We start from the raw sequence: 12,782 nt of genomic DNA, 5'->3' as shown, positions 1-12,782 counted from the left end.
AAATACAAAACAAGCCGAAATGCAGTACAGTAATTAGAATAGTCTTTAATATGATTGTGAGAATAAACTACGTATTCATAATTGATGTTTCATTTAAAGTTCTAATTTGCTGGATTAATTGGACAACAGTTTGATTTTATGAGGGCGGTAATACCTGCGTTCATTTGTGTTTTTGTGTAAATGGATATCATTTCTCAGTCACTTTTAAGACGACTATTTTCTGTCGAGCATCGCACATTTGCACATCCTACAATTGCATGGCTGTCACATGCTACATTTATCCATACAGAAAGTATTAATAATATGAATAGAATTGGCTCTTGCAATGTGTCATATACACACACAAATAGTAAATTTGAAGTTGTTCAAAAGAAAAATCCTCTGGAGAGTGCCACTCATAATGAGCTTTTAATGCATTGATAAAAGTTACATTAAATGTTTGTTTTAGAGAAGGACTAGAAATGTTGCGGATGGGTGGGCCCTATCTGGATTAGGCCAAGGAGAACTTGTTTAAAAACAAAAAAAGGAACTTGAAAAGGAATCAATGATTAAAATATTTACTGACACACAGGATGCTATTCTGAATGTACAGCCATTGAACGCTCTAGTCTTTTTCAAGGCACTTATTTATTTTTTAGATTTTTAATAGAACACTTGCTTGCCATATACTTGCCTCAGTCACTTGCTGGGCAAGTTGCTGAGACACTCGAGACCTTGAGGGAAATATTCTGGCCTGGTTGTTTTTCCACAGAACTTAAAGCACCTGCAGAGTTATGGAGGTGCACTGGACATTCCTTCCAAGAGGTTTTATAGATTTTAAAAGGCAAGGTAAAACGAAGAGTGGACAAATTACTCCAAACTGTTGCCCTCTTAAAGATTTCACAACTCTTCATGCCAAATACCAGACATTTCTCTCTTCATCAAAAACAGAAGCCTTGTAACCGCAAAGTTCCGATGCAGTGGCTTGGGAGTTGATATAAAATCACAACAAGACTTTCAGATATGTGGCAGAAAAGATGTGGCCAAATAAAAAGGTGTGTGTGTGTGTTTGTGTGTGTATAAGTGTGGTGAATGTCCTAGAGCAATAATAAATCATCTGTCTCGCAGATTTCCCTACACTCTTAACTGTGCTTAACTGACTATGTAATACAGACAAGCTCACAGACATAATTTTTCCCCGCCATTATTATTTATCGTCGCAGTTTCCACTGGGGTAAATATTCAAGCACATAGGGGGCACCCTTGCAGGTCGTAAATCACTCTACAAGTGAAAAGCCATTTGCCAAAATAATTTTTAATTGTGTATAGTATCTGGTGAACTAAAACCGAACTGCATACAGAATCATATTTCTCAATGAACAATTTAAAACATATTTGTAACTGGATTACCCCCGCACCTCCCACCCCAGCCCTTGATTTCAGTCAAACTACTTTAGGTTAGAGATATAATGGCAATATCGCAGTATTGTGCTATTAATATTGTCACAAAATTGTCAACATGTCACAATAGAAGCACATCTCTAAACTAGGCCAGGTTATATTCCAGTTGTGCAGTTCGAGCACTGTCTTGTTTTTATGTTATTAGTGCAGTTAAACTTGAATTCAGAATCAGAAAACCTTTATTATTTATTTATGAATTAGGCATGTTTTGGCCACCTACCCGTACTAATCACTAATCACAAATCGACTTGATCGACAATGTGTGTGTATATTAGCAAGTAAGTGCATGGCCAACACTGTTTGAATATACAGGTATTCAAAAAGGTGTGGCAGACAAAAAAATAAAGAAAAAAAAAAAAAAATTCCAATAGGCTTCTATCGATTTAAATCCCACCAATTCCATTTTATAACAAACAGACGTTAGAAACGCAGTTCTGAAATGTGCTCAGCAAAGTCATTTATGAGTCTGGTTTTCTTTGTTTTGTCTCCAGGGAATGGCCCGGTGGGTTGACGGGGTACAAGCCAGTTGCTATTATATGTATTCTTTTTGCATTGGCATCAGGAGGCCACATTGTAATGTCCTTGATATGTGGACAGAATAATCCCCGTAACAGGTCCACAGGTAGGCATAGCCAAATCCGCTGAATTCGTCCTCTGAATTCTCCTTTGATGGCCCAGTGAAGCCGAACGCTAGGGTCAATGCCACTTCAGTGATGGAGCTAGCTCAAAATCTATCATTTGACTCTGGTGAAATGTGACGTTTTGCCTGGCTTTGATTAGCAAAACAAGTCTAGTTGAGTCAATTTAACATTGTCCTTTCTTTTTGCCAGCTCCACGTCATCTCATGAAGACTCATCATGACTGACAGGTGAATGAGTTTCCTCCGCGAACACTAGAGACTCAGCGTGACTGACCTGCACCGGGCTTCGAATCAGCGTTTGTCCACCCCCATCCTTTATGGGCCCCTAATGCAGTCTTGGTTCCAGTTGATATTCACGCCACTGCCGATGACCTGAATGAGGACAGACTATATCGAAAATGAATTGAATGATACACTAATATTTTAAATTTTGGTTAATGCCAGTAAGCACATAACGACACAACATCAGAATCAGAAAGCCTGTAATCGTCCCGCAATGGGGAAATTTGCAGTCCACAGCAGCAATTTGAAAGGGGTCGGAGAGGGGTGGGGGAGACAAGAAATACATCTTGGTCTGGGAAACTTGGAAAGTTTATATTGGGCTCAGCAACTTCAGGCTCTGTAAATTCAACATTTAATATTGTTTGCTTACTCTGGGACTGTACAAGTTAACACTGGGCCACGGCTGACAATGATTTAGCAGACACATTAGCCGCTGGGATGCACCTTAAATAAAAACGGAGTAATGCCCTGCGTTCAGAAGGCTCAAGCAAATGAAGAACTTATAAAAAACCTGAAATACAGTCAGAGGAAGGCAGTCAACACAAGTTTGTGTTGTGCTGTGCCAGCAAAATTGCATTAACTCATGGACTCCCATGCCCGCTGCCACAAAACTCATCTCAATGGAGCACGACCACTTGCAACTCCTCCTGCCAGTGGTGCATAAAGCCATCATAGTGAGAAGGACAAAATCATCTATCCTAGGGATAGATTAGAAGATTCCTAATCAATTGTATGCCAGCTCGCTGACGGAAATATCACAACAGTCAAGTTGTTGCCATTTTGTAAACACTTCAGAGTGAAAGGTGTGATGAATTGTTGCCATGGGACACAGACACATGGTGACAGAATGAGAGCGGGTTGGACCTCAGAGCTTGTTGACAATAAACAAAGCGCCTTTCGAGACTGGACCTTCCACTATTCCAAGACTGCTGAGAGGTCATTGAGATAGATTCCACATAAAATTACTGTCACCACCATCACCTTTCCAAGAAGACACGCATGTGATGCATACTTGTATGATAAATGACCAGTGTGAGTGTTGAGAGGAAATGCATCATGTCTTTCTATTTCCTGCCCCACCTCTACGAAAAAAGCTGATGGAGGGCGGATTGCTCAACAATGGATCATCAATGGATACTTTGTGTTCTTTTGAGAACGTCTGAGCACAAAAAAGGAATTGATCTTCTTCTCAACTGTATTCCATTTCCCCAGGGATCCCTTTGAATTCAGTTGAGAGTAGAGTCTTACAATAAACGTCTTGTTCAATCGTAGAAATATATATTTTTTAATCCATTCCCACAGTACTCCATCAGAGCAGCCACAGCGGTTCCTGTATTGTGTGTTTGTTTTGATTTAATCTGTTAGCATTTTTGGAACGATAAAGCCTTTCGCGCGATTCTAAATCAGGCCTATTCTCTTTCTATGACAAAACCAAAGTTTTTAAAACATTTTAAAACAGAATTATCAGTGTCACTGAAGAGGTACAATGTAAATAAAATCATACTTGATGACATAGATGACCCAAATTCACGAGTAATTAAGTGAAATGTGGCATGTTGCAGATGCAGTCTTAAACTATCATTACAGCCAATGTCTCTTGATGTCAAATTAATACATGTGTGCATGTTTACATGACAAGCTATTGATTTAGATGTGTCTTGAGCCGTTCAGTAGAATCTGGAATCAAACAATCCTTTGAAAACTTGCTTCCTTAACACTGTTCATGTTACAGTATCTGGTCGAGTAGCAACTCTGCTTGCGAGCATGCTCCTTGCTGTCAGCCGCCATAAACGGTTGGCCTGCACGAGCTCCTTTTATGCGGCAATCATGCAGAAAGATAAGTTCTGGTTTTACACAAAAGCCTGTTCAAACCGGTGTACATTACAATGAATAGTTGGTTTAGGTTCAAGAGGATACTTGGCGTGCCGTCTGTTTGATCAGAAGGGGAAACATATTTGACAGATATACAATGGCAAAGATTGTAATAATGCAAATGGATGAAGAGTTGAAAACACGAGTTCAATAATAAAGGGTTAAGAACAAAAAACAATGTAATGTTGGGAAAACAAAAACGGTGGAACTTCTGCGAAACAAATGACACAACACATTATTCAGCCCCCTATTATTTATCCAGGTGTGCCTGGAGCCTATCCCATCTTCAGGCAGTACTTTCCAGCCAATGGCAGGGGACGCAGATACGAACAACCATCCACGCTCACACCCACACTCACACCTAGAGACAATTTACAGTGTTCAATCAGTCTGCCTTGCATGTTTTGGCAACCAGAGAAAACCACCGCAGGGCCAGGGACAACATGCAAACTCCACACAGGGAGGCCGGAGCCCAGCCCACACAGGGCCAGTGTGCCGTAATGCCATCTCATATTATACTGAGCACAATAATACCGTCCATCCATCAATCATTGATATTCTCAGAGTGTACCATATATAGTATGTATTGGATTTCCTTGTCCCTTCGTGACAAGCAATTTGCTTGTATCTCTTGTCCTTCTAATGTTGCCAGTGATTTTGGACTGTCTCATTGTATCATAACCCTGATTATTAGTTCCCAGGTTCTTTCGTTGTACTTTGTCGGTTTTGTGTTTTGTTAATACACATTTGCATCAGCTTTTCTCCGTGTATGTGCTTGTGAAATCTAATTCTGTCCAGGAGTACTATGGAACTCCTGACAGTTGTAAATCATAACATATGAGGTGACCGCCTGTAACATTACATAACATCTAATATCCAGTGGAAGAACTGTGAAGAAAAGATAAAACAAGTTGAATGTTTCAGTATGCAAATGCTGACTAATTATGAGCAATCAATTCCTTGTTGCTGATTTGAGCATTTGCACAATTTAATTATTTGACTGTATATCACATTTTCGTTTTTAAAAATGTAATGTAAAAAAGTAAACTGGCTGCAATCCAATCCTCAGAATCGGCATCACAATCATAAAGCCCTTCATGGTAATCTCTTCTAATTAAATTTGTCAGCTGACGAAGCCTCTTGGATAAGAGGCGAAACGTCCGACACCTTCAAAAAAGTACAGATGACGGCTGAAGAAACCTTCTCATCGATGGACCACTCCTGTACGACTGAGAGCTTACACAGACGAATTAAATTTAGAGTTGTTTTTTTTAGAGTGAGGATTCTCAGTCGAAAATAAAGATTGTTGTGCCGCTGGTTTCTTGAGTTATACTGCAGCCTTAACAGTATGCTTCCGTTCAATTTAGAAAGCTTCAGTCTGTATACATTTTGAAGTTGTGCAGCAATCAGACCATCGGGTGGCAAAAAAGAGTCAGCACTTAGCTGTTTTGCTTGTGCATAGCTCCTTTGTACGACACATTCTCAGAAGCACATACGTATCATTGCATATTGCCCACTATCAGAAGGTCAGCATTAATGCCAATACGACTGCAGCTGCATTTTCTGCTGAACAAGGAGTCTGCCGGAAGAACTTCGAGTGCATAGAATCAAGTGCTCAATTGGATTAATTGATACGCTACAACTAACTGAAACCACATTGGCGCAGTGTGTATAGCACCACTTTTTTAGCTAACAAAATATACCTTTCGTGCATGCATGTAACACCATTGCTGCAACACATGCAAAGGCAACCAGAGTGAAGAGATTTCAGACATAAAAAGCGCAGACCGGGGGAAGAGAAATGTGGGTCAGACTCCGAGACGGGAAAAGCTCAATGCAAATCAGAACGTGTAAACATGTACAGGCCTAATCTCATTATCCCTCTTTCTCCAGAGCCGGTGATCAGATGCTCGATTGAAGCCGGAGAAGAGGGAGGACATGGAAAGCGGCAGAAGGAGGGACGAATGGAAAATATGAGAGGCATGAAAAGATTCTTAGACTCGTAGAGTCTGAGTTCTACACTTGAGATAAAATAAAGCAGAGCCACATGGCAAATTTTAGACTTTACAACACTGTAAACGCAGCTAATACAAGTCTTCATTCACATTGCTGGGCCTTACTTCACATCATATCGTCATGCCTACTTAAATACAGATTTTGTTGTAAAGTGCTTCATGGATATCAACCACAATTACTATCAGGAAACAAAAAGTTAAATGATTTGGGTTGTAAAAGAAAAATGGAATCTGAAAGTCTGTAGGTTTGATGAAAAGCCTCCCTTTCAGCAAGCGACATTGTAAAAAACACTGCAACATCCGGAAGTAAAAAGCCAAGTTATCCATTCATCCATTTCACAGTGGTGTGGAGCTGGAAACAGACTTCAGTCAAAATGAAAATTACACCTTGAAATGGTCGGCAGTCAGGAGAAAGTCAGCAACCAAACTAATTAGCTGCAAGTTTGATATACACCAAAAATGGGTTGCATTTAGTACTTCCCATTGGTTCTTAATCACTCCGCTTCTTTCATTATGTCACATTTTACCCAGAGGGACAGCAGAGCTCTTTATCAGGCAGATGTCAGCCATGTGTAAGAGTCCAAGGCAGTGTGGATTTGATTGCTTTTTGGCCCACATGAGTTTCTCGTAATCAACAACCATTAGCTCTTTTACAACATACTATTTCATGTTACTACAACATCTCGAGGCTGAATCTCCCAGTTCGGACCTAGAACACTGAACCTAGCGAGTCAACACATCATACACATGCTGGTGCCCCACAATCAAATACAGTGAGACCTCAGCTTACGAACTTAATTGGTTCCCAGACATTGTGTAAGCCAAAAAGTGTGTATCACAAAAAAAAAAATCCCATAGGAAACCATTAAAATGGGAATAATTTGTTCCCGGGTTTCCATGAAATATACTTTTCAACTAAATAAGTCTTAAAACTACACACAACATACCGTAATCTAATGTGCTATTGTATTGTAATGAAAGAAATACACTGAACTATATAATAAAGTCACTTTATTTACAGTTGTGATGGTCATTGATGGCTTAATGGAATGGCGTTGGAGGTCCGAGGTCAAAGGGAATTGCTGTTTGGAAAGAGAGTCACATTTCATAAGGACTGTAATTAAAGAAATAAACTGTGCTATAAAATAAAGTAGTTTTATTTACCTTTATGATGGTCATTGATGGCTTGATGGAATTGTGTTGGAGGTCGAAGGTCAGAGGGAATTGCTGTTTGGAAAGAGAGGCACATTACATGAGGACTGTAATTAAAGAAATAAACTGTGCTGTAAAATAAATTTTTATTTACCTTTTTGATGGTCGTTGATGGCTTATGGAAAGAGAGTCACCTTCCATAAGGACCTTTGTTAACAACCTCTGGTGTGGCTTCTCTTCTTTGCTTCTTTGGAGACTCCTTATCATTTTTGCTGATTAAAAACCTCTTAATTGACACCTGCTGGTTTCTGACTTGTAAGATCTTACGAAACTCAGGCATCACATTATCATTCATCATGTTGATGATTGTCATAGCCACAGTCTTTTCTGGATGGAACTGTTCGGTAAAAGCCTGCACATCATTCCACTTTGCCAACATTGCCTTGATGAGCTCACTTGATGCTGCAGCTATCTCCTCCTCCTTGCCCTCAGATGTTCTCGAACCATCCTTTGCTGGCTTTAAAATCCTCAATAAGCGTTGAACTTCCAGGCTAGCGCATGGCGATATTTGCGTGAATTAGCCGTGCTTTCTCGCATAAAATAGCTTTACTCACGCTGTCGCCGGACAGCTGCTTTTCATTAATCCAAATTAACAGAAGTTCTTCAACTTTTTCGATTGCCCGAGACCGTCGCTTTGAGAGCACGGAAACACCTTTTGCAACAGACACACCTTTGATGGCTTCTCTGTTCCGGAGAATGGTAGCAATGGTTGACTTAGCATAGCCGTGCTCAGCCACTAAATCACACAAACGCACACCTTGTTCGTGTTTTTCAATTATCTCCTTGTTCTCAGCGACGGTGATTTTATTTTGTGTCTTCTTGGGCTGAACACGAGCCTGTGGTGGTTTTTTTTTCGGTCCCATAATAGTAAAATTATCAGCAAAAAGCTCCAAGGAGGCGATCGACGTGTGCATTCAATGAGAGGGGTTGTGGAAAGGTGGCCCGGCTGGAGCGCTGTTCGGTCGTGTGCTTCCGCCGAAGATCACTCCGCCAGATCCGAAGGTCGTGTGCTTTGGTGTTCTTCCGCCGAAGATTACTCCACCAGCCGTAGTGGGTGTGTATCATGAAAATAGTGCGTATTTCAAGGTTTAATATCACACATTTGACGTTCGTAAGACGAAAAGTTCGTAAGATAAGGTGTTCGTAAGCTGAGGTCTCACTGTACTATAAGAGTCATCATAAAGGATTGCGCTTTTTGAACTAAATTTACACAAAAAAGATCAACCATTTCATTAATTGTCCTGAATTATTTTGATTCTTGTGAAATTTCATCATCAACTGAGAGGCAACCTGGACGGAATCACTTCAAGAAATCCATGACAGTTTACTACGCAGTGATAGATTGTGCATGTGCTCCTACCGTTCTAGCTTGTGAGGCTTTCAGTGTATGCAGTATGGAGCAAACCAGCCAAGTCAAGTTAATATGCATGATGCAAAACATATTGACTCGGGGCAGAGTCTGAATATCATCCCCAGATATAAAGATCTGTAGATTTTGTGGAAAGTGCAAGATGTTACGTTGTCAAGTGAGACCGCAGCTTGAATTGCTATATCAAAGTATGTGGACTTTTAGAATCTCTTTGAAAGTCTCTTGGTGGCCTCGAGTCTGGGTGGATAAATAAAAAGAAAAAAAGGACCGAAGGAGGGAGGTGGAAGCTTCTTGGGTCACTGAGATAGACCTACACATTCGGAGCAAGGCAACCAGAACTATTCTTTTCAGTCCGTCATTACTATATATTCTTTTTGTCTGTAATTATCTTCATTACGTCTCCTCGTCTGCCTCCTCCCTACTCTCCATCTGCCCGGCAGAGTCCGTGAAGAGCAGCTCAGGTAGAGCAGAAGGGCCTTTTGAACGGGCTCCTGTTGCAAGCCTTTCATCTTGCGCTGTACATGGCCAAAGGGTGGCTGCAGGCTACCTGAGCTGTCAGAAGTCATGCACCACAGAGAGGTGAAGGGAGGAGACAGCAGGATACAAGATTAGAGAAAAGGGAATCAAGTGCAATAACTGTGACCGAGAATAGATTTATAGATCTTTCCTCCTGGAGGGATCAATTTTAAAAAGGAAAATTAAAAGTTCTCCATAAAATTGAGGCAACTGGTTTCTTGTCAGACATTTCATCTTTAGTTTTAAAATGATGTTTTAGTTTCTGATCTAATGACTTGGGAGTAAAGGGAAATGGCAACTATGGGGGGACTAAAGAGATCATATCAAAAGCTAATAGGTAAAAAGAGCTGCATTGGAGACTAGTGTTAGCTAACTTTAAATTGCAGTTCAGTTTTAGAAATTAAGAAGCATCTGGATTGAAGGGGAAATTTCTTTCATAACCAAGTAGAGTTCAGCTTAGATTCAACTCTTGATGAGTTTTTATTTGTTATTGTATTAATAAAAATAAAATAAAGTGAAAAAAGCCTGAGCTGTTTCTACCTGTGTCCATGCCAACCTATGAAACCCTGACTTGAATGGCATTTAATGCAGCCGCTCAACCTCTCCAGTTTTTACACTTCTTTTCATGTTGCTCATAATATACCGGTAATCGAGATCAGTGATAAACCTTTTTTAATTGTGTATCCACCTGTTGATTATCAAACTCTTGTGTTTAGCTTTGGTTCTACCTTTTCAATATACAGTAAAGTCTCGTTATATCGATATTCAAGGGAGTCCGAAAAAATATTGATATAACCGGGACTATCGATATATCCGACCCTGTTTGCATGTAATTTTCTCCGTGCGTGCATAGAAATAGTATCGATATAACCGGGACTATCGATATATCCGATATCGATATAACGAGACTTTACTGTAGTTTCAAATCTGAAGTACACTCAGGGGAATGCGTATCCCCCATTTGAGAATCATGGATATACATAACTTTACTGGCAGTGTCTGTCTGTCGTCACAAAGGTCTGTAACATTGATAAAGAGGTCCTCCTCGTGCTTGTCACTGATATGTACAAACGTTATTAGTGGGAGTCATACTCATTTCAAAATGCCGCTGCTGACAACAGGAATATGAATCATGATTGTGTCACTTTGTGTTTGAAATCAAAAAGGTTATTGAACCTAAATATGGCGAGGCATTTTCACAGAGTAAAAATTGAAGGTCAACCCTGAATTAATTTTTCAACACAAACTTCCAAAATCATGCACAACAAAAAATGCACAACACTAGTCACATAAAATACTTTTTTTCACGATGATGCATTGGCATACAAGATCAATCCGATATGGAATGAGTGGTAGAAACTGAGAGAGCCTGAGATGCAAAGAAAAGTAAAATGCTGAGGAATGATCCGACGTAGCATTACTAAAAATAGAGCATGGGGGAGAACAGGGAGGTGGAGAGTACCTGTGAGCTTGCAGGCAGCCTAGTTAGCAATGAGCAAAACCCATCCATGTTGACACAAAACACCTTGAGCGGTATCATCACAACTCAAAAACATCGGAACGTTCTATTCTCCCACATTTTATCTGGTTAGTGTGTGAATAACTTAAACATGACAGATGGTTCAAAGTTTAATGTCAAGTTAGTTCAAATAGGTCAGCTTAAAGGACTACACCCATAAAGTCCATGCAAGAATTGAGGAATAAAGCCTTAAATAAGCACAGCAAACAGAGCAACATGACTTAGCCTCGAGGCTGCTTACAACTCTCTATTTATAGTTTCAAGCTTCATTTATCCATGAAAAACATTGTTGCACCCTCTCTTTTCCAGGACTCCAAACCACAGTTTCCTGACTGGAGCTAAGCAAGTACACTTAGTAGACTCACTACCCTTTAGTACCACACAAACTACAGTACAAATTGCCCTATGAAAGTATCACTAGTCACTCGCAAGCCCGTTGAATACTTTGCAAATATAATCACGGTTGCTTCTCGCACTACATCCACCGTGCCCAAATTGGAAAACAACTTTTCTTATAGGCCATCAAAACTTGAACTATAAACATGACAAAATGAGATGATGTTTGCAGTGCACTGTATATCAGCTAATGAGTTTGTAGCGAAGAGGACAAGAGGCAAGACTGCTTTAACGCATTCAATTATGTATTTTCTGTGAACAAAGGTAACACTGAAGTTGGTCCGAGCTTGAAATGAACTGTCAAAATAAAACAGCCTGAGTATTCCTAAAGATGTACCTTGACGGAAAAGAGCTTGTTTGTACAAAATAAATGCCTTCAGTGGCATTTTTAGGCTTATAACAAAGAAATGTTGTCCTGTTCTTTGAAACCTGCAACCGCAGTATTCTAATATGTACGATAACAATGTTCTTTGAAAATGCAGTTTCCTCTCACAGTCGGTGGTGATGTGGAAGCGGTCCCGACTGCAAGCAGGCCCCACACGTGCAACACAATGTCATTCGTTTACGAAAGAGGGTGGAGGCTCGCCGTTCCAAAATTATCTTAGCACATACCCATTGACACCCAGTATCAACAACTCCACAACACAAAAGAGTCACTTTGGCTATGTTCACACTGCAGGGCAAGGTGTGGATCCCAGTAAGGAACATTTTTGTTTAATGCAATTTTTTCATAGAACTTGTTCACATCACAAATACGCACAAACATGTCTGCGAGGCTCTGAATTACGGCTAAGTGGAATTCAATTCACGTCCGATATAAAGACAATGCTGATACTCAAAGCAACTTGGGAGATGCGTAGTGCCACAGATGATTGACAGACTCCCACCCAAGCACTTTTCCCCATTTGTGAAGAGCCCATATTGGGCCTTTGATGGCGGATAGGTTGCATGGATGCGGATAAATGTTCATACTGCTGACAGACACATTGAAATCAAAGAGGTCAGATTGGAATTGGTTCACACTGCATGAAAAGAAATCACATACGTGTCACATATAGTGTGTTGGGGGGGTGTCTGAATTGAGCTGCAGGGTGAACATAGCCTTCGTATCACCAAAATGGCTTGTGTGCCCTGTGTCATCTATTAAAAGGTTTTCCACAATAATGCAGAGTGCAAATGGACTTTCTCGAACTTCATAAGATTAATTGATCCTATTTGTCATTTTTAATATAGTTCTATAGGTTGTGTGTGTTCAGGGGAGGCTTATATTTCTGATGTTTTAATTGCACATCACTTTTAGTTGTATTTTTATGTATGAAAAGTGCCATGTAAATAAAGGTTGAATGATTGATTGATTTCATTTAAAGTTGCCAGAGTTGAATAATATTTACCCATTCACTACGGGTTACCTAGTTCAGTGGCAATGTTAGTTATGAACTGATTAGATCTTATTTTTATTTTTAATGCTGAGGACAAGCCACACACACTGGGCCAAGTCTGCTATACAAGAAGCTGATCTGC

General features: G+C 40.1%; 1 protein-coding gene across 1 annotated transcript in view; it reads right to left on the bottom strand.

Annotated features, from left to right (window-relative positions):
* The window catches only part of mid2 (midline 2), an 87,611-nt gene that overhangs the window by 55,430 nt on the left and 19,399 nt on the right, over positions 1–12,782 (bottom strand). The gene's annotated exons all lie outside the window — the stretch shown is intronic.

Source organism: Hippocampus bargibanti, linkage group LG02 (genome assembly GCF_051943395.1).
Source record: "Hippocampus bargibanti isolate YZ-2025 linkage group LG02, ASM5194339v1, whole genome shotgun sequence".
NCBI classification, from domain to species: Eukaryota; Metazoa; Chordata; class Actinopteri; order Syngnathiformes; family Syngnathidae; genus Hippocampus; species Hippocampus bargibanti.
The sequence above is the reverse complement of the archived record's forward strand: the minus strand, read 5'-3'. Positions and strand labels throughout refer to the sequence as shown.